This window comes from Salmo salar, chromosome 01 (genome assembly GCF_965601325.2).
Source record: "Salmo salar chromosome 01, fSalSal1, whole genome shotgun sequence".
NCBI lineage: Eukaryota > Metazoa > Chordata > Actinopteri > Salmoniformes > Salmonidae > Salmo > Salmo salar.
Genome location: NC_138291.1, coordinates 73,370,725 through 73,390,694, shown reverse-complemented (window position 1 = coordinate 73,390,694; position 19,970 = coordinate 73,370,725). Strand labels below are relative to the sequence as shown.

At 41.8% G+C, this 19,970-nt stretch overlaps 1 protein-coding gene across 1 annotated transcript in view; it reads left to right on the top strand.

Moving 5' to 3' along the window:
• Positions 1-19,970, top strand: part of znt6 (Zinc transporter 6) — a 77,432-nt gene that overhangs the window by 17,928 nt on the left and 39,534 nt on the right.

The window sequence follows — 19,970 nt, the reverse complement described above, 5'->3', positions numbered from 1 at the left end:
GTGTGTTTGGACCATGATAGTTTGTTGGTGATGTGGACACCAAGGAACTTGAAGCTCTCAACCTGCTCAACTACAGCACCATTGCTCGGTCCTCCTTTTCCTGTATTCCACAATCCTCTCCTTTGTCTTTGTCACGTTGAGGGAGAGGTTGTTATCCTGGCACCACACGGCCAGGTCTCTGACCTCCTCCCTATAGGCTGTCTCATCGTTGTCGGTGAGCAGGCCTACAACTGTTGTGTCGTCGGCAAACTTAATGATGGTGTTAAGTGACTGCTGCTACTCGCTGTTTGTTTGTTACCTATGCATAGTCACTTCCCCTCCACCTACATATACAGATTACCACACCTGATGTGGTGTACTCCTCAATGTCATCGGACGAATCCCTGGAACATATTTCAGTCTGTGCTAGCAAAACAGTCCTGTAGCTTAGCTTGAATGGAAAAATTGAAATCTTTGTGTAAAACAAACACAATTTGAAAACAACCATGGTACCAATAATTGCTTCTAATACACCAAATGTATGTCCTTGAACTCATTTTATTTTAAAATCACACAAAGAAGAAGATAAGGATAATATAGTTGCTAATGGCAGCCTGCAGTACCCCGGTCGGCCTTCAACTTGACTACGTCACTTCCTGAAGTAAACTGTTATGTCAAATTGTTATGTCTCCATGAAATACAATCTTAACCAATTTAATATGGCTTCAATGCGCTATTGAGTCTTCACATTGTAATGAATGGTGTCACGTGATCAATGGCTTTGTCCATTCATATATACAGTCATTGGTGTGTGGTGCTCGAATGTCTAGTAGGGCTGGGCGAAATGGCCAAAATATCCTATCACAATATTTTTTATGTTTTATGTTCAAAATATGCTTCATGAGTAGTGCATGACCCTAATGTGGCAACAAATACATTCTAAGTGGTTTTAATGGGACTTTCTCTCTGCTGATAGTTTTATACTGTTCAATCAAAATGTTCAGCATTTTCATCCATTTCTGCATTTCCTTCACTCATTTATCATTTCCACACTGGACCACATTTGTTTTGTCTTTGTATGCCTCTAATTTGTAAAAAAGTAACTTAATCAGAATAATTACTGTGTGTACGTTGTAGAAGCTTGTGGATGTTGTTTTCGCTGTGGGATGTCTGGTTGGTGCTCAGACCGGAGCAATTCTGTAGTGGGCTGGAGCGTTATTATAGTGTGGCAGTGGGGCAAATTACATTGAACCAAAATATAAATGTAATGTGTTGGTTTCATGAGCTGAATTAAAGATCCCAGCACAAAAACTTATTTCTCTAAAATGTTATGCACAAATTTGTTTACATCCCTGTTGGTGAGCATTTCTCTTTTGCCAAGATAATCCATCCATACGACAAGTGTGGCATATCAAGAAGCTGATTAAACAGCACGATCATTACACAGGTGCACCTTGTGCTGGGGACAAAAGGCCACTCTAAGGCCACTTCTCAGGGAAGCTCATCTGTGTGCTTGTCATCCTCACCAGGGTCTTGACCTGACTGCAGTGCAACATCGTAACCGACTTCAGTGGGCAAATGCTCACCTTCGATGGCTACTGGCACGCTGGAGAAGTGTGCTCTTCACAGATGAATCCCATTTTCAACTGTACTGGGCAGATGTGTGGGCTAGAGGTTTGCTGATGTCAGCGTTGTGAACAGAGTGCTCCATGGTGGAGGTGGGGATATGGAATTGGCAGGCATAAGCTATGGACAAAGAACACAATTGCTTTTTAACTTTGGCAATTTGAATGCACAGAGAGACAATGATGAGATCCTGAGGCCCATTGTCGTGCCATTCACCCGCCGCCATCACCTCATGTTTCAGCATGATCATGCACGACCCCATATCGTAAGGATCTGTACACAATTCCTGGAAGCTGAAAATGTCACAGTTCTTCCATGGCCTGCATACTCACCACACGTCACCCTTTGAGCATGTTTGGGATGCTCTGGATCGACGTGTACGACAGCGTGTTCCAGTTCCCGCCAATATCCAGCAACTTTGCACAACCATTGAAGAGGGGTGGGACAACATTCCACAGGCCAGAATCAACAACCTGATCAACTCTATGTGAAGGAGATATGTTGCACTGCATGAGGCAAATGCTGGTCACACCAGATACTGACTGGTTTTCTGATCCACACCTAGGATTGTTGCGGTGACCATATTACCGCCACACACCGGCCATCACAAGTCATGGAGGCAGTCAAATTCCACATGACCGTTTAGTCACGGTAGTTGGGCATCTCCAATCTCTGATGCTGCTGATGGTCATTAGTAGTCTACCAAACTTGCTAACTGCCTGGTACTCAGCACTCTATTGTCCCTCTAATCACTCTGACATCAATGCAAATATAAGAGAAAATCTAATCAAACACTTCATGAGAGCTCATGTTGCGCAACATTTCTATAGGCTATCCAATTGCCGCTAATAGAAAGAGGATTCCATCAGGTTTCTTTAGGCTAGGCCTACTATATTAAGCACATTGATTATATTTACAACAGGAGAATAGCCTACCTTGCTGGCATGAAAATAAACCCCCCCGGGAAAATCGTCCTCAATTTGCTATTTAAGTGCAGGATGACATGTATTTTTTCAGGTGCGTGATAATGGTCCATTCTAAATCAAAACAGATGTCACACATATATTATTTAGTATATTTAAAGACAATATTAAATCAAGAATTGTCTGAATAGCCAATTTTACCCTATCACTTGTGAATTACATATAACTTGTGAATGATTCCCAGTATAAGAAACAATGCCTTTTTTTTGTTGCAACTTGTTCAACTAATAGTCACACACCTCATGTAGCCTAGCCCATAGGCCTGTATGTTTTGATAAGGTTTGTATAACTTCTTAAAATTAAAGCACATTAATCTGCTTTACAAGGGGTGTAGTCTAACTGGCATGTATAAGCAGCACGTGAGTTTGAAGTTTGGGGAAGATCATATTCACCATAAAAATGCACCTTTATAATAAAAGCATTACGTGCGTAATTGCATTTGCGGTCACCTTTGATAACCTTGTTTTCTGCTAATGGAACATTCGTGCTTATAACCTACTACCATGTGTGCATTTCTACGCTTATAATGTGAAGAAATTACCTCATAGTTAATCAATATTTTAAGCTAAATGTTCTGTTACGTCAGCCACATTGCATAAAAATGTTTTTTTTTTAATGCTAATAGTTGTATTAATTTGGGATCTATCGCATCCCACAACTTTCCCAGACTGTTTGGAATATTTATTTCTCACACAGAATAGAATAGGTTGAGTGAGAGAAGCTTTGGATTGCGCAGCACACTCAGGGAGAAGGGCACAACGCAGCACTCCGGGCCTCAAAAGGCATGGATTATTTTAGGGTGCATTATGGCCACGAAGGGTATGCGGCTGTGAAGTTCAAGTAATTATCAAGTGCTGGTGAAATTGTGAATGACAGACTATTGGAGTGTGTACAGCCTGCGCAAAAAAACAAAGCAGAGCTCATGCCTTTCAAGCAACTTTTTTCAAATCATCATTAGTCACATCGTGCACCCTTACAATGTATTAAACATCAAAACATATAGCCCAACGTTTGTAGAACAACTAAAGTTACATTAATAACTCTAAATTAAGCATGTAGGAGTACCTATTTCTTTGTTAACTGCTCATCACAGAAAAGCTGCATGTGTGGACTCCCTCAAATCGTTTTGAGAAAATGTATTTTTTTTATTCAGCTTTGTTCAATTGTATTCTTCATACTATAAAATAATGCAATGGAATTCTAAGCAAATATTGTCTGATAAATTAACTAGTGTAGCTCACAGCCATTTGGCATAGCCACATCAGGACCTAACATAAGGACAACTCGGAGTATGCTGTTCTTCTGAAATAGACATTTTCTTCATATCATGCTTCTTTAGACCGGTCTACAATAAATTATGGATTTATTGTGAAGGTGTAGCCTGTATTACATGGATTTATTAGACTTATTAAAATGGCTTGAAGGTTACAGTATGTGTGGAAGCCAGGAGATGCTAAATGTGTTTATGTTAATTAACGGTCAATTACCGTGAGACTGTCTGTTATTTGCTTGACAATCACCGGCCGACAAAATTCTGTGACCGCCACAGCCCTATCCCTACCCCTACCTTTTTAAAAACAAATCTGTGACCAACATATGCATATTTGTAAGCCCAGTCATGTGAAATCCATAGATTAGGACCTAATTCATTTATTTCAATTGACAGATTTTTCTTTAATGACCTGTATCTCAGTAAAATCTTAAATTGTTGCATTTTTATTTTTGTTCAGTGTAGCTCTCTTCCACATCTCAAGATGTTTTCCAGTCATTGCATAAAGACCCTGATGTGGCGCTCTGCGCGTTTGGTTTCTGGTTCATTAGATTCCCTTCCCCTCCTGTCCTCTCTTTCCATCCCTCCCACTTCATAGTAAACAATGCCACCATTACAGCAAAGCTACACTACCTCCAGCTGCTGCTGCAAAGGAGATGTACGTTTGTCATACTTGCGCTGTACTGCCTCTGGTGCCTTGGGTGGACTTTAATTATTCCAGGAGAGTGTAATAATCATGACCTGAGGGACGGTGTGATTACGAGAATCTCTAATTGCGTTTTATATGATAATACACCAAGGCCATGCAGCAGGGAACCACAGAATGCGGGGTTTGCATAATCAGGCCATCATTTATCCTGTCAGCGGCTATATAGTCACAGGGAGAGGAAGAGTGAGGGAGGGCTGTTAGCCTGGTCTGAGAACAAGTCTGAAGTCCCCATCAGCAGCACTGAGCCTCGTCACTGTGACTGGTCTTAGCTGTGAATGTAGCTGCTTGGTTGTGAGACAGCGGCTTACTGAAGAGATCTCCCGTTGTAAACTTGAGCAGGATCTGTGTTTCCATTACAAATTCCTTGCAGATTGGCTAGAATCAATGTTCACTCCACAGAGTTTGATGCAAACCGGAGGGTGACGCGGCCTTCACTGATCTGTAAAGTTCAAGCTCAGGGTTTGTCGTTAAGCGAGATAATGATTAACTAAGATAAAATGATCTCATTGTTCCACTTTCCAATTCAGTGACACCCTCTCTCTGACTTTTAGGTATACTTAAAGTACATTTCATAAAGCGGTTGTTAAACAAGCGTTCACAACGTTACTTGGAAGAGAACACACAATTAACAGTGACATTGCAGGCTATTACTTGGCTTACCATGTATGGTGAATAGAATACATCTAGGCCCTGCAATAAACTAGTGCCCTCTCCAGCTGCCTCACATTACAGAAACAGGAGATGGGGCAGGAGCCTATGTGCTGTTCTGGCTCGGGTGAGGCTACTTACTTATTTAGGTCACATTTTTTTTATATCGAGTGTCTGGATGAATCGAGAACACCATAAATTGAAAAGGTGGCCTATCCCTTTAAGATGCCATTACCAAGAAGTCTTGAAAATTCGAAAGGAAGACAATGCACTGCAACCAATTTTCAGTTTGTTTCTCATCTGAAAAAAAAAGAGCGCTTGATCTCTTTGATCTCATTATCCTCAGCAGCTAGCCTAATAGCTATGAAAAATAGTGAGAAGATATTAGCTTGTAATTTACTGAATTGTTGCCAATTTTGGAAGAATAACATATGCTTTTTACTGAGACTTTTATAAGGTAGCTACCAGAAATATTTGTACATGTTTTGACCCGACGAAGATCTTCTGGATCAAAATGAGATTAAATGGGGAAAATATTTGGCATCAAACAGTGTGTAGGCCTTTGTTCTTTTCATGTATGTACCATTAGCCCAGCACCTAAGTTTCTTGATGGATGTGCGTATTACCACAACCATTTCTTCAGCTGAAAATGTTCCCATTCGATAGCAAAGTATTAGATTCGATTTTTCATTGTCGGATTTTCACAGAAATGTCCTTTACATACAAGAAAATGCACTGTGATATGGTGAAAGACATGGCATAGGCCAGGCATAACATCAAACATTCACAATAATAATGACCGCTTATGTCATGGTTTTAGAAGCTTTTGATAGGCTAATTGACATCATTTGAGTCAATTGGAGGTGTACCTGTGGATGTATTTCAAGGCCTACCTTCAAACTCAGGGCCTCTTTGCTTGACATTATGGGAAAATCAAAAGATATCAGCCAAGACCTCAGAAAAACAATTGTAGACCTCCACAAGTCTGGTTCATCCTTGAGAGCAATTTCCAAATGCCTGAAGGTACCACATTCATCTGTACAAACAATAGTTCACAAGTATAAACATCATGGGACCACGCAGCTGTCATACCGCTCAGGAAGGAGACGCGTTCTGTCTCCTAGAGATGAACGTACTTTGGTGCGAAAAGTGCAAATCAATCCCAGAACAACAGCAAAGGACATTGAAGATGCTGGAGGAAACAGGTACAAAGTATCTATATCCACAGTAAAACGAGTCCTATATTGACATAACCTGAAAGGCCGCTCGGCAAGGAAGAAGCCACTGCTCCAAAACCGCCATCAAAAAGCCAGACTACGGTTTGCAACAGCACATGGGGACAAAGATTGTACTTTTTGGAGAAATGTCCTCTGGTCTGATGAAACATAAATAGAACTGTTTGGCAATATGACCATTGTTATGTTTGGAGGAAAAAGGGGGAAGCTTGCAAGCCGAAGAACACCATCCCAACTGTGAAGCACGGGGGTGGCAGCATCATGTTGTGGCGGTGCTTTGCTGCAGGAGGGACTGGTGCAATACACAAAATAGATGACAACACGAGGAATGAAAATTATGTGGATATATTGAAGCAACATCTCAAGACATCAGTCAGGAAATTAAAGCTTGGTCGCAAATGGGTCTTCCAAATGGACAATGACTCCAAGCATTCTTCCAAAGTTGTGGCAAAATGGCTTAAGGACAACAAAGTCAAGGTATTGGAGTGGCCATCACAAAGGCCTGACCTCAAACCTATAGAAAATGTGTGGGCAGAACTGAAAAAGTGTGTGTGAGCAAGGAGGCCAACAAGCCTGACTCAGTTACACCAGCTCTGTCAGGAGGAATGGGCCAAAATTCACCCAACTTATTGTGGGATGCTTGTGGAAGGCTACCTGAAACGTTTGACCTAATTTTTAAAGGCAAATACTACCAAATACTCATTGAGCGTATGTAAACTTCTGACCCACTGGGAAAGTGATGAAAGAAATAAAAGCTGAAATAAATAATTCTCTCTGCTATTATTCTCTTCAAATAAAGTGGTGATCTTAACTAACCTAAAATGGGGAATTTTTACTAGGATTAAATGTCAGGAATTGTGAAAAACTGAGAGTAAATGTATTTGGCCAAGGTATATGTAAACTTCCAACTTCAACTGTATGTAAGTAGCACAGGAATCCTCTTACATTTGGGAACTTTACATTCCTATTGATCAAACAACCATGAAAAGGTAGGCTATCTCTCCCTCAGTTATGCACATCAACAATATCAACAACTAATGCTTGCCACAGCAAGATGAGCTAAAATCTAACAAAGGAACATTTAGATAACCCCTCAAACCTTTTCAGTTAGTTGAATGTCAAAATTGCACTGATAAACGATGGGGAATTGTAGCTTATTTGTCCTTCTGCAGCTTGCCTGCCAATGCATGCTCGTCCCAACCAAGCACGCAAGCTATCTGGCTAATATTGGCTAGCTAGCTACTTCCAGAAACAAATGAGAGAACACCTCACTGACCATTTTACCCTGACAGAGCTGGTTAGGCTGTTTACATGTTATCTAGAGTGTTCATGACTAACTTTTACTTTTTCTGCCTACGTTTACTGACAACGGTCATATTGAGCTGGTTTTGCGCTTGCGTCACTTCATTAGTTATTCTGTGCTCTGGAACACAGACGAGTGTGCTCTGAAATTGGGGTAGATAGCCAGAGTGAATTTGCAAATGAAAGAGATGCTAACTGGATAACAGTTGTTCAAGTTCTTGCTAGATACCCAAATTACCACTGATAAAAAACGATATGAGGGGGAAAAAGTCACTCACCCACTCCTCCAATGACATGACATTCTCCTAGCAGCTAGCTAACTAACGGTAGGCGCCGTGTTTTTAGCTTGCTACATAAATAAATACGCTAGCCTATTAGCCATGTTATGACTGACTGGTGATCATTGCCCTTCGTAGTTTGATTGTATTGACATTCTAAGTCATTGAAAGTGAAACAGTCCATCCCGAATGGAGGCAACAAACAATGTGCCAGGCCAACTGCGATTTACAACCTGATAGTCCCAAAATATTGCTGTCAAGAAATGTATTGGTGAATTATATTAATCATGCATTAAACTGATTCAATTTTTTCTGCCAACAATGCCTTTGTGTATGTCATGGAATGTTGAGTCAAATATTTATTTTTGAGGCAGTTTTCAGCAGACTTGTTAGCCTGGCTTTTGCCAATACCGTGACACTGTTGTACCAAGCAGTGATGCACTCTGGATAGTGGAGAAGAACAAGTTCAGGATTTCTGAGCTTGCCCCAAAAGACCTCAGCCTGCAAAGAAAGTACATGCATTGTTGCACCTTAGCACACATAGTCCACATGGACACTCCATCTCAGGTCATGGTCAACATGTACTCCCAGATATTTATACGAGTCGACGTGCTGGATCTGTTCACTGTGAATGATGACCTGGTTCCGGTCAGCCACTGACGTGGGGTCAAAGATGACGACCTGTGTTTTCATCTTGACCAACTGAGTTCCGTCACTGAGAAATGAGTGATCGAAGTGAATGAGGTGTTGGTTAATGTCCAGTTCTTTCATTTTGGCTAGTAGAAGGTGTGGTTGCATGGTGTTAAAGGCAGAGGAAAAATATATAAAGAGTGCTCTGGTGTAGGTTTTTGGTTGGTCAAGGTGTTTCTGGATCAGGTGTGTGAGGGTGGTCACTGCCTCCTCTGTACTGCGCCCATTTCTATAGGCAAACTGGTAGGCGTCCACATCCCTATCCGCAGAGATTTTTAAGTACCGAACCACTATTCTCTCCGGAGATTTGATGAGCACTGAGGTTAGGGCCACTGGTCAGTAGTCATTGTGCTCCATGGGGCATGGCTTTTTTGGGATGGGGATGATGTGAGATGTTTTCCAGGTCTGTGGTATTGTGTGTGAGTCGAGGGATAACTGGGAGATGGATTGCCAGACTGGGCCAAGCTCCTCAGCGGTCTTGAGGAGGAGTGGGCTCACATTATCTGGTCCTGAGGCCTTCCTTGGGTTCAGCTGTTTAAAAACCGTTGTCACCTGCTCTGTGGTAATTATGATTTCCACTGCGTCAGAGGTAGGGACAGTCTGTAGGACTACAAAGTAGGCATTTGTGTGATTTTTGGATGTCGCCGAGCAGCGCACGGCAAGTATCCGATAATGGTGTCTTAAAGGGTGGTGTTGGGAGGTTTCCAGAGGGGAATCTAAATTGTATTTCCTTGATTCTTAGCATCCTCTGCTCGCCTCTTCCTCAAATACATTGTGTGTGTGTGTGTGTGTGTGTGTGTGTGTGTGTGTGTGTGTGTGTGTGTGTGTGTGTGTGTGTGTGTGTGTGTGTGTAACTTATCCTAAAGTGGTGAGCTGTTCCGTAGCCTTTCAGAATAAAACAATTGAGTCTACAGGATGCTGTTTGGTGTTGTCAGCTGGTCCAGATCAAATTTTGCACCGGTAGGCTAGATACAATTTCAAGCTGTTGAAAAATGCTTTCATTTGATATGCACATTCCTCTTTTGTCAACACTTCTTTTAGCTGGATCAATACTCGCTGGGGAATGTGGGTTGTGTAGGTCATTACAGACAAACACAAACTGACTGCACAAAGTTATTGTTTTCAAGGCCAATGATCCTCTAAGTTTATTCCCTTCTTATACTGTGTTTGTTTACTATGCCAATTATTCTGCTAAATTGATACGGGGGATTATACTGGAGGATTATAGAGGGTTACTTTTAAGCATTTTTAATGGTCCTTTGTGATTTCTGGAAATTCAGGACTTTTCTGCGTTGATGGTGTTATGGAACATGGACACACACACACACACACACACACACACACACACACACACACACACACAGAGGTTAGTTGATCAGTGTGAGTGTGTTTTCATGTGGTAGGTTATGTTTGTTTTTGTGTTAGTTGGTGCATCTGATGTCTTTCTGCTCCTTTTATATCAGACAGCCTCCTGTCAGAAGCACTAGTCTCTGGGACTGTGTGTTCCCGCTGTACACCGTATTTCTACAGCTGGGGGAAGCCAAGCGAAAGGAGGTCAAGTGCCTGTTCTGCAGGCTTATAAACACCCCTCCTCCTCCCTTATCCTCCCCATCTCCATCCTTCCTCCTGCTCAGGGAGCGAGAGAGCTGAATGAAAGGGTTTACCCTGTCGGACAACCCCCCTAGTCTGAGCTGCTGGCCCAGTGTGGCTCTCAGGAGACTGGCATGGTGGCAAACTCTATGCAGATGCCTCCCAAAAAAATATGTGGGTAAGAGAGTGTGACTGACAGTGATGGAAAAAGAGAATGTGTGTGGCACTTGAGACTGAGCTTGTCCTCGCTAGGCTCTTGCAGCATGTGTGTGTCCAACTGTCCATGAGTTTGTTTGTTTGTCAGTGTGTGTTTGTTTGTCAGTGTGTGTTTGTTTGTCAGTGTGTGTTTGTTTGTGTACATGTGCGGCTGTGTGTAAGTGTGTGTTTTCGGTGAAGGGAGAGTTGGTTAGTCCCCAGGCCCCTCCTGTTCTTCCACGTTAGAGCACAGCTGGTGAAGCCATTGAGTCCCACAGGGCTATGAGTAAAGGGAACAGTCCTACATTCAGATTCACTGTCTGTTCCAAATGATTCTCAGCTTTGCCTATAATGAACTCACTTACTTTATTCCCCAAACGACCACATCAGGAAGATCACATCTGCTTTACTTAGAATGTGTCTAAGTTAAGCACACCGTGATTTAAAGGTAATAATCACTCCATGGGGTTAGCTTTTTTCATAGACATGTAGCTAATAGGCAAGAACTAGGTGATGTCGACAGTACAGTCGTGGCCAGAAGTTTTGAGAATGACACATGTTAATTTCCACAAAGTTTGCTGCTTCAGAGTCTTTAGATATTTTTGTCAGATGTTACTATGGAATACTGAAGTATAATTACAAGCATTTCATAAGTGTCAAAGGCTTTTATTGACAATTACATGAAGTTGATGCAAAGAGTCAATATTTGCAGTGTTGACCCTTCTTTTTCAAGACCTCTGCAATCCACCCTGGCATGCTGTCAATTAACTTCTGGGCCACATCCTGACTGATGGCAGCCCATTCTTGCATAATCAATGCTTGGAGTTTGTCAGAATTTGTGGGTTTTTGTTTGTCCACCTGCCTCTTGAGGATTGACCACAAGTTCTCAATTGGATTAAGGTCTGGGGAGTTTCCTAGCCATGGAACCAAAATATTGATGTTTTGTTCCCCGAGCCACTTAGTATCACGTTTGCCTTATGGCAAGGTGCTCCATCATGCTGGAAAAGGCATTGTTCATCACCAAACTGTTCCTGGATGGTTGGGAGGAGTTGGTCTCGGAGGATGTGTTGGTACCATTCTTTATTCATGGCTGTGTTCTTAGGCAAAATTGTGAGTGAGCCCACTCCCTTGGCTGAGAAGCAACCCCACACATGAATGGTCTCAGGATGCTTTACTGTTGGCATGACACGGGACTGATGGTAGCGCTCATCTTGTCTTCTCCGGACAATCTTTTTTCCGGATGCCCCAAACAATCGGAAAGGGGATTCATCAGAGAAAATGACTTTACCCCAGTCCTCAGCAGTCCAATCCCTGTACCTTTTGCAGAATATCAGTCTGTCCCTGATGTTTTTCCTGGAGAGAAGTGGCTTCTTTACTGCCCTTCTTGACACCAGGTTATCCTCCAAAAGTCTTTGGCTCACTGTGTGTGCAGATGCACTCACACCTGCCTGCTGCCATTCCTGAGCAAGCTCTGTACTGGTGGTGCCCCGATCCCGTAGCTGAATCAACTTTAGGAGACGGTCCTGGCGCTTGCTGGACTTTCTTGGGTGCCCTGAAGCCTTCTTCACAACAATTGAACCGCTCTCCTTGAAGTTCTTGATGATTTGATAAATGGTTGATTTAGGTGCAATCTTACTGGCAGCAATATCCTTGCCTGTGAAGCCCTTTTTTGTGCAAAGCAATGATGACGGCACGTGTTTCCTTGTAAGTAATCATGGTTGACAGAGGAAGAACAATGATTCCAAGCACCAGCCTCCTTTTGAAGCTTCCAGTCTGTTATTTGAACTCAATCAGCATAACAGAGTGATCTCCAGCCTTGTCCTCTTCAACACTCACACCTGTGTTAACGAGAGTATCACTGACATGATGTCAGCTGGTCTTTTTGTGGCAGGGCTGAAGTGCAGTGGAAATGTTTTTGGGGGATTCAGTTAATTTGCATGGCAAAGAGGGACTTTGCAATGAATTGCAATTCATCTGATCACTCTTCATAACATTCTGGAGTATATGCAAATTGCCATCATACAAACTGAGGCAGCAGACTTTGTGAAAATTAATATTTGTGTCATTCTCAAAACTTTTGGCCATGACTGTATGTTCAGTACAGCTAATGTATGTCCTCATCTGCCTCATCTTATGTCATCTCTTTAGAGCTACCATCCGTCCGAATGAGTTAATCTAATAGCGGCGTCCGGTTTTGTTGCTGTTAAATAAAGAGGAGACTGTAGTAAGACACCTAAGACATTCCACTGACTGAGATCCACCCTGACAACAGAAGCCTATCCAAGCCAAGTCTGGCCAGAGATAGTGTATTCAGCTCAGGGTTGGAGCAGGGAGCTCGCTCTCCTGTCTCCAGGGCAGGGGACGACATCACTACAAGCTGGTGTGAAGCTCCTCAGGGGCCTGTCCTTGTACCCCTATTCATTTCTGACAGCCTACTTAAAGTATAGAGTTCCAGTCTCCATCTGTAGCCTCGCGTTACACAAGCCTATTCCTTATTGGAAAAAAAGATGTGCTGCTCACCCATGTCTTCCTATTCACAGAGGGCTACATCCTACTAGCCTCATCCATCAGGATTCAGTGTAGCCTGTCACTCTGACAACAGTAGGGCCACCTTGTATATGGGGTGCTCAATTACACTAAACTTTGGAATAGGTGAGAATTGACGGGCTAGGTAGTTATTTTATATTCTTGATGGCAACTAGAAATGTCTTTAGGCTCTGCGCTGTGAAACACCAACTGTCAAGAGTGAACAAGTGAGAAATCTTTACATAGAACCTGAAAGCAGCTTTTTAAAGTTGTGGTTAAAACAATAAAAATACAATCTCATTACAATTCTGTGGTTACAACCTTGACCATTATCAGAACACTATCCTCCTAAATCAGTCGTGTACCCATCTTCACTTTGTTTCCACTGAATGGTGAATAAAAATGTTGATCTCAGAGGTTTTCTTTCAAGCAGTTACTCCATTTATTTAGTGGTCTGGTGAAAGTTTCTTAGTGAGAGCTGGTAGTCACAGCTAGCTTCAGGTTTTGGTTACTGATGGGTCAAGTTTGATGGTCAACTCTCTCTCATCAACAGTTGTGTTTTTATATATATGTGTATGTATGTATGTATGTATGTATGTATGTATGTAATATATATATATATATATATATATATATATATACATACATACATACACACACACACACACACACACACACACACACACACACACACACACACACACACACACACACACACACACACACACACACACACACACACACGTGTGTTTGTGTGCAAAACTATATGTGGTGTGTTGTGACACACTTCTCCCCCCTGGGCCACTAAGGTGTGTGTTTGTGAAAGTTTAAACAAAATTAGGATTGTTAACGTTTATAAGTAAATTAATAAATTGTTTAGGGATAAAGTTATTTTTTTTACAAATACCTAATACAATACTGTAATGTTAGTAGGAGGTGATATGCATCTTTCAAGTTATTTGCCACGGATATAAAGTGCTCCACACGTCATTGTCATTATTAACAGAAAAATGGCAGAGTGAGACAGGGAAGCGACAGCAGCTTATAAGACAATAAGTTCAATAAGAAGGTGGTGAAATACAAACTTTGCAATTGAGTTACGGTGTCAGTACAGGTGCAATGCTTAACCATCTGGAAGGGAGGCACCGTGAGCCCCAAACCGTTGCTGGCAGCAGCGCAAACCCCCAACAACAGACATTAGACAGGCTCTTCACACAAAAGTACGATAAGGGATGGAGTGAGAAAATCACAGTGCTGATTACAGAAATTATTACATTTATGTAGCCATTGTCAATGGTAGAGGATGTCGGCTTCAATGCCCTGAGGGCATATCTAGAACCAGGCTACCAGATGCCATGTCGAAAAACTGTGTGGAGAAATAGTACAATGATTGCTCTGCAAGTCCAAAGTGCGAGCTCTCAAACCACATACGTGGCGTTAACAGATTGTTGGACGTCTATGAACACAATGTCATACATCGCTGCAACGAGCCATCACATCGATGAGAAGTGTGACATGAAGTCCCATGTACTGACCACTGTGATCATGGAGGAGAGGCACACAGCAGGGAACCTAAAAACGGCATTAACTACCATTGTTACTGAGTGGGTGGGGGACAGCATTAAGGTGAGTGCCGTCTGGTAGACATGACTGCGGTACATTGAACTACGTTGCCCCCTAGCTGTCACATGCAGGACCATATCTGCATTTTGAATTCACCATCGAAATCACCAGTAGATGGTGATAGCGCAGACGTCATCCACGTATTCCTCTGGAAAAACCCCGATGGCGCATGAAGACGGAAGTATTTGAATTTGAAGCACGTCCTATTGCTGGAGGCCAAAACGTCCATCCATTTTTTGGTGTTGCTTGGCCGTTCTGGCGATTTGGTAATTTATCATTTATATAGGCTTTCTAGGGTAGACCAGGGCTTGACTTCATGCTCCAGATCGAATTGTGGGGGCCCTGGAATTCACATCATGTCATGATTTTTTTTCTTATCAATTAAATTATAAAAAAGGGTAGTTTAAACATTTAATAAAAATCAAATTTTTCACATCCCGTGTGTGTGTGTGTGTGCGTGCTCTCAACGCTATGTAGCAGGAAGCCCTGAGTGTGTTTCCCTGGTCAGACCAGCAGCAGCTTCCTTTGCACGGCTCCCGTTTCCCCTGCCAGGTGTTTCTATGTAGTAAGTCAATAAAGCTTTTAGTTTACATATGGAGCGATTTATTGTTGTTTTAATGTGCCGCGTCGACAGACACCCGAGATGCCCCGGTCGATGCGTGTTTCTCTGCACAATTACAGTCCACACAGTTGCAGTTAGCAAATCTCTCCTATCTGAGATACTGTGTGTGTGTGTGTGCGCTATGGGTGTATACTAAGGTTGAATATTTTCCAGATATTTTACAAATGTTCCATCCCAAGAAAAATCACTTTTCTCCGGGTTAACCTGGTATTTCCCGCCCAAACCGGAAGTTTCACTTTAAAGCATATAAATAGGCTTTGATCGAAAATTCAAGTCTGATGAGCCATACATTAAATACATTTTATGAGCCCTACATTAAAGCTTTTTTATGAGCCCAAGCCCAAATGATTGTTCCATTATCCAAGAGAGCATATAGCTACATCTATGGGCTTTGATGTTTTTCTGTCAGTGTACTGCACATTATGCACGACAGAAAAACATAAAAGCCCATAGATGTAGCTAGCTATATGCTCTCTTGGGTAAAGCTCCAGTGGGCTAATCTTTTTGAGTGTGAATTGTATTATCTGGACTGGATTTACGCACCTCTTTCAAACCATGATAAAGCTGAGAGAACATGCAATTCTGGTGCAGGACATGTGGCCTACAAGTTACAAGTAGAGGTCGACCGATTTATAATTTTTCAATGCCGATACCGATTTATTGGCTGATTTTTTTATTTTTTTTATTTTATTATTTATTTATTTATTTTGGGGATTTTTTTTGTATTTATTTTATTTTTACATTTTTATTTATTATTATTATTATTATAAAAATTTTTGTAATAATGACAATTACAACAATACTGAATGAACACTTTTATTTTAACTTAATATAATACATCAATAAAATCAATTTAGCCTCATAAGTAATGAAACCTGTTCAATTTGGTTTAAATAATGCAAAAACAAAGTGTTGGAGAAGAAAGTAAAAGTGCAATATGTGCCATGTAAAAAAGCTAACGTTTAAGTTCCTTGCTCAGAACATGAGAACATATGAAAGCTGGTGGTTCCTTTTAACACGAGTCTTTAATATTCCCAGGTAAGAAGTTTTAGGTTGTAGTTATTATAGGAATTATAGGACTATTTCTCTCTATACCATTTGTATTTCATATACCTTTGACTATTGGATGTTTTTACAGGCACTTTAGTATTGCCAGTGTAACAGTATAGCTTCCGTCCCTCTCCTCGCCCCTAACTGGGCTCGAACCAGGGACATATCGACAACACCCTCGAAGCACCCTCGAAGCATCTTTACCCATCGCTCCACAAAAGCGAGCAGAGCAAGGGGAACAACTACTTCAAGGTCTCAGAGCGAGTGAAGTCACCGATTTGAAACGCTATTAGCGCACACCCTGCTAACTAACTAGCCATTTCACATCGGTTACACCAGCCTAATCTCGGGAGTTGATAGGCTTGAAGTCATAAACAGCTCAATGCTTGAAGCACAGCGAAGAGCTGCTGGCAAGTGCAGGAAAGTTTGAATGAATGTTTACGAGCCTGCTGCTGCCTACCATCGCTCAGTTTGACTGCTCTATCAAATATCAAATCATAGACTTAATTATAACATAAGAACACACAAAAATACGAGCCTTAGGTCATTAATATGGTCAAATCCGGAAACTATCATTTCGAAAACTAAACGTTTATTCTTTCAGTGAAATACAGAACCGTTCCGTATTTTATCTAACGGGTGACATCCCTAAGTCTAAATATTGCTGTTACATTGCACAACTTTCAATGTTATGTCATAATTATGTACAAGTCTGGCAAATTAATTACGGTCTTTGTTAGGAAGAAATGGTCTTCACACAGTTCGCAACGAGCCAGGCAGCCCAAACTGCTGCATATACCCTGACTCTGTTTGCACGGAGCACAAGAGAAGTGACACAATTTCCCTAGTTAAAAGAAATTCATGTTAGCAGGAAATATTAACTAAATATGCAGGTTTAAAAATATATACTTGTGTATTGATTTTAAAGAAGGGCATTGATGTTTATGGTTAGGTACACATTGGTGCAACGACAGTGCTTTTTCCGTGAATGCGCTTGTTAAATCATCACCCGTTTGGCGAAGGGTGATGTGATTCGATGAGAAATTACAGGCACCGCATCGATTATATGCAACACAGGACAAGCTAGATAACTACACATGGTTGATGATATTACTAGTTTAACTAGTGATTATGTGAAGATGTGAAGAGTTTTTTTATAAGATATGTTTAATGCTAGCTAGCAACTTACCTTGGCTTCTTGCTGCACTCACGTAACAGGTAGTCAGCCTGCCACGCAGTCTCCTCGTGGAGTGCAATGTAATCGGCCACAATCGGTGTCCAAAAATGCCGATTACCGATTGTTATGAAAACTTGAAATCGGCCCTAACTAATCGGCCATTCCGATTAATCGGTCGACCTCTAGTTACAAATGTAGGCTAGCGAATTTGATTTTAATTTGGAAATATAATTTGGCCTATTGTTAGCCTACTAATTATGAAGCAGATATGCCTTTCATAATATTTCCCCTAATGTTATTAGCCTACCTCTTTCTCTCTCTATTGTTGCTTCATTGCTTTCTCGCTTTCAACAGTTAAGTGAAATACGTTTCATTGTCTTTATTTTCATCATTCTAATGACATGCTTGAAAAATATAGGACTAGAATTAGATGCAGACGGCTTTCACTTCTCTTCATGGCCTTCCGAGTGGCGCAGCGGCCTAAGGCACTGCATTGCAGTGCTAGAGGCATCACTACAGACCATGGTTCATTCGCAGGCTGTGTCACAACCGGTCGTGATCGGGAGTCCCATAGGGCGGCGCACAATTAGCCCAACGTCGTCTGGGTTAGGGGAGGGTTTGGCTGGAGGGGTAGGCCGTCATTGTAAATAAGAATTTGTTCTTTACTGACTTGCCTAGTTAAATAAAATTGACGATTGAATGGTTATGTGCCTGGATAAATAACTGCTATAGCCTACCGCTATCGCGCGTTTGCTCTTCTTTCAAACTACCCGTGAGTTCTATTGGCTGCTGTATTTAACATTCAGAAAACAAGAGCTAGCGTCCCTCTTCAAATAGTCTATTGGTAAAAGAAATGCTACAAAAAAGAAATGTCCAGCAAGCTATTCTAGTCTAGCTTTTCCTGCATGGGACTCCAAGAGCTAAGGAGTGTTTTATTTTATTTTTTTAGGAAGAGAGGCCAACGGAACATAGGTAAATGCATATTGCGCAATAGAGAAGCTATGTTAGAAACGTATGCATAACCCATTAGTCATTAGCTGAATATAAGGCTAATACTGCATTTAATTTATTACCTGAAAGAGGTATATAGGACATCTAGATAAATCCTGTTCAAGATATCTATCTATTTTGGATGCAATTAGAATGGAATTGATGCAGAGAGAGAGAGAGACTGCTCACTCGTGCTCTGATTTAAAGCAATAATATTTGAGTGATATGCTGTTTTTAAAATGTAGGCCTACCTGTCACAAGAAAAAAAGTTACCATGATGAGATGATAGGTTTACATCCATTGTAAACTGCACTCCCAACTGAGATGGGCTGTCTGTCCCCACCATGAGCATTGATGATTTGATCATGCAGACTAGTTTTGGGCGGTTGATCTTGGAAACCGGGTTCCCGCCATTCAACCCTAGTGTATACCTGTATGAAACTGTGTCTATGCGCCAAGGCAGTTAGGACCCAACATGGCCTGGCCGAGAGAAAGGTAATACACAACAATGGTCCAAAGGCCCCTTTTAACTTTTGCTTATCCTCCGATAACCAGGCAGCACTTAATGCCGTTAATGGATTTTGTTCCCTGGGGTGGGTGCGACTGATGGGCTGGGGCTAGGGGGTGAGGATGGGGCTGGGATTGAGCTGGGGCTGGGATGGCAGAAAGGCATGGGGCACAGTCAGCCGATCAGACTTGTTTGGGCTTCTGCTCTGCAGACATCATTAAATATGCAGCTCCCGGGTCATATTCCTCCACTCTGCTTCTTCCCTTTTATCTCCCATTGATCAGGTCTACAAACATACACAAATGACCTTTAATCTGGACACGTTATGCTTCACATATTGGGTTCAGCTCCGGAGGGAGCCGAAGTTATGACTAATGTACTTGTGCTGCATGATACCAGACAAGTGTTTTGAGTGCCAGTGTTTGTATCCATGATATTTGGAGGGAAGTCTATTTTAAAACAAAAGAGACCAGAGACAGTCAGGTGGGTCAGTGTATAAACCGCTTAGCGTTAAACTCATTCAGACAATTGGGTAGGATATGTGTCCTAACGGACGCAGTGTGTCGTGAATAGAACACTGTGTGATGGATGTAAAGTACATTGTAAAGGCGCTGAGCTGATATGGCCGGAAGAAAATCTCACCCTCTATTGTTTTATTAAACATGGTCCGTCTTCTAATCATTGAGTGAATAGCCCATGCCTAGCACCAGGGCTCATCCAATTGGATAATTTATTTACCAATAGGCAAATCTAGCCTATGTCCTTCCTGATGTTCTAGTACATTCACATGATTAAAACCTAATGTTAAAATGCCTGCACCACAGTGGATTTTATAGGATCGGGCTACAGTTGCAAAGCCATATGGGATGATACCCTATTTGAGGTGATCTCATATACCTGTTTGCTCTGGCAGTGACACAGTGTTGAGCCGTCACTGTGGCAGCGTGGCCTGGACAGAACAAGCAAAGC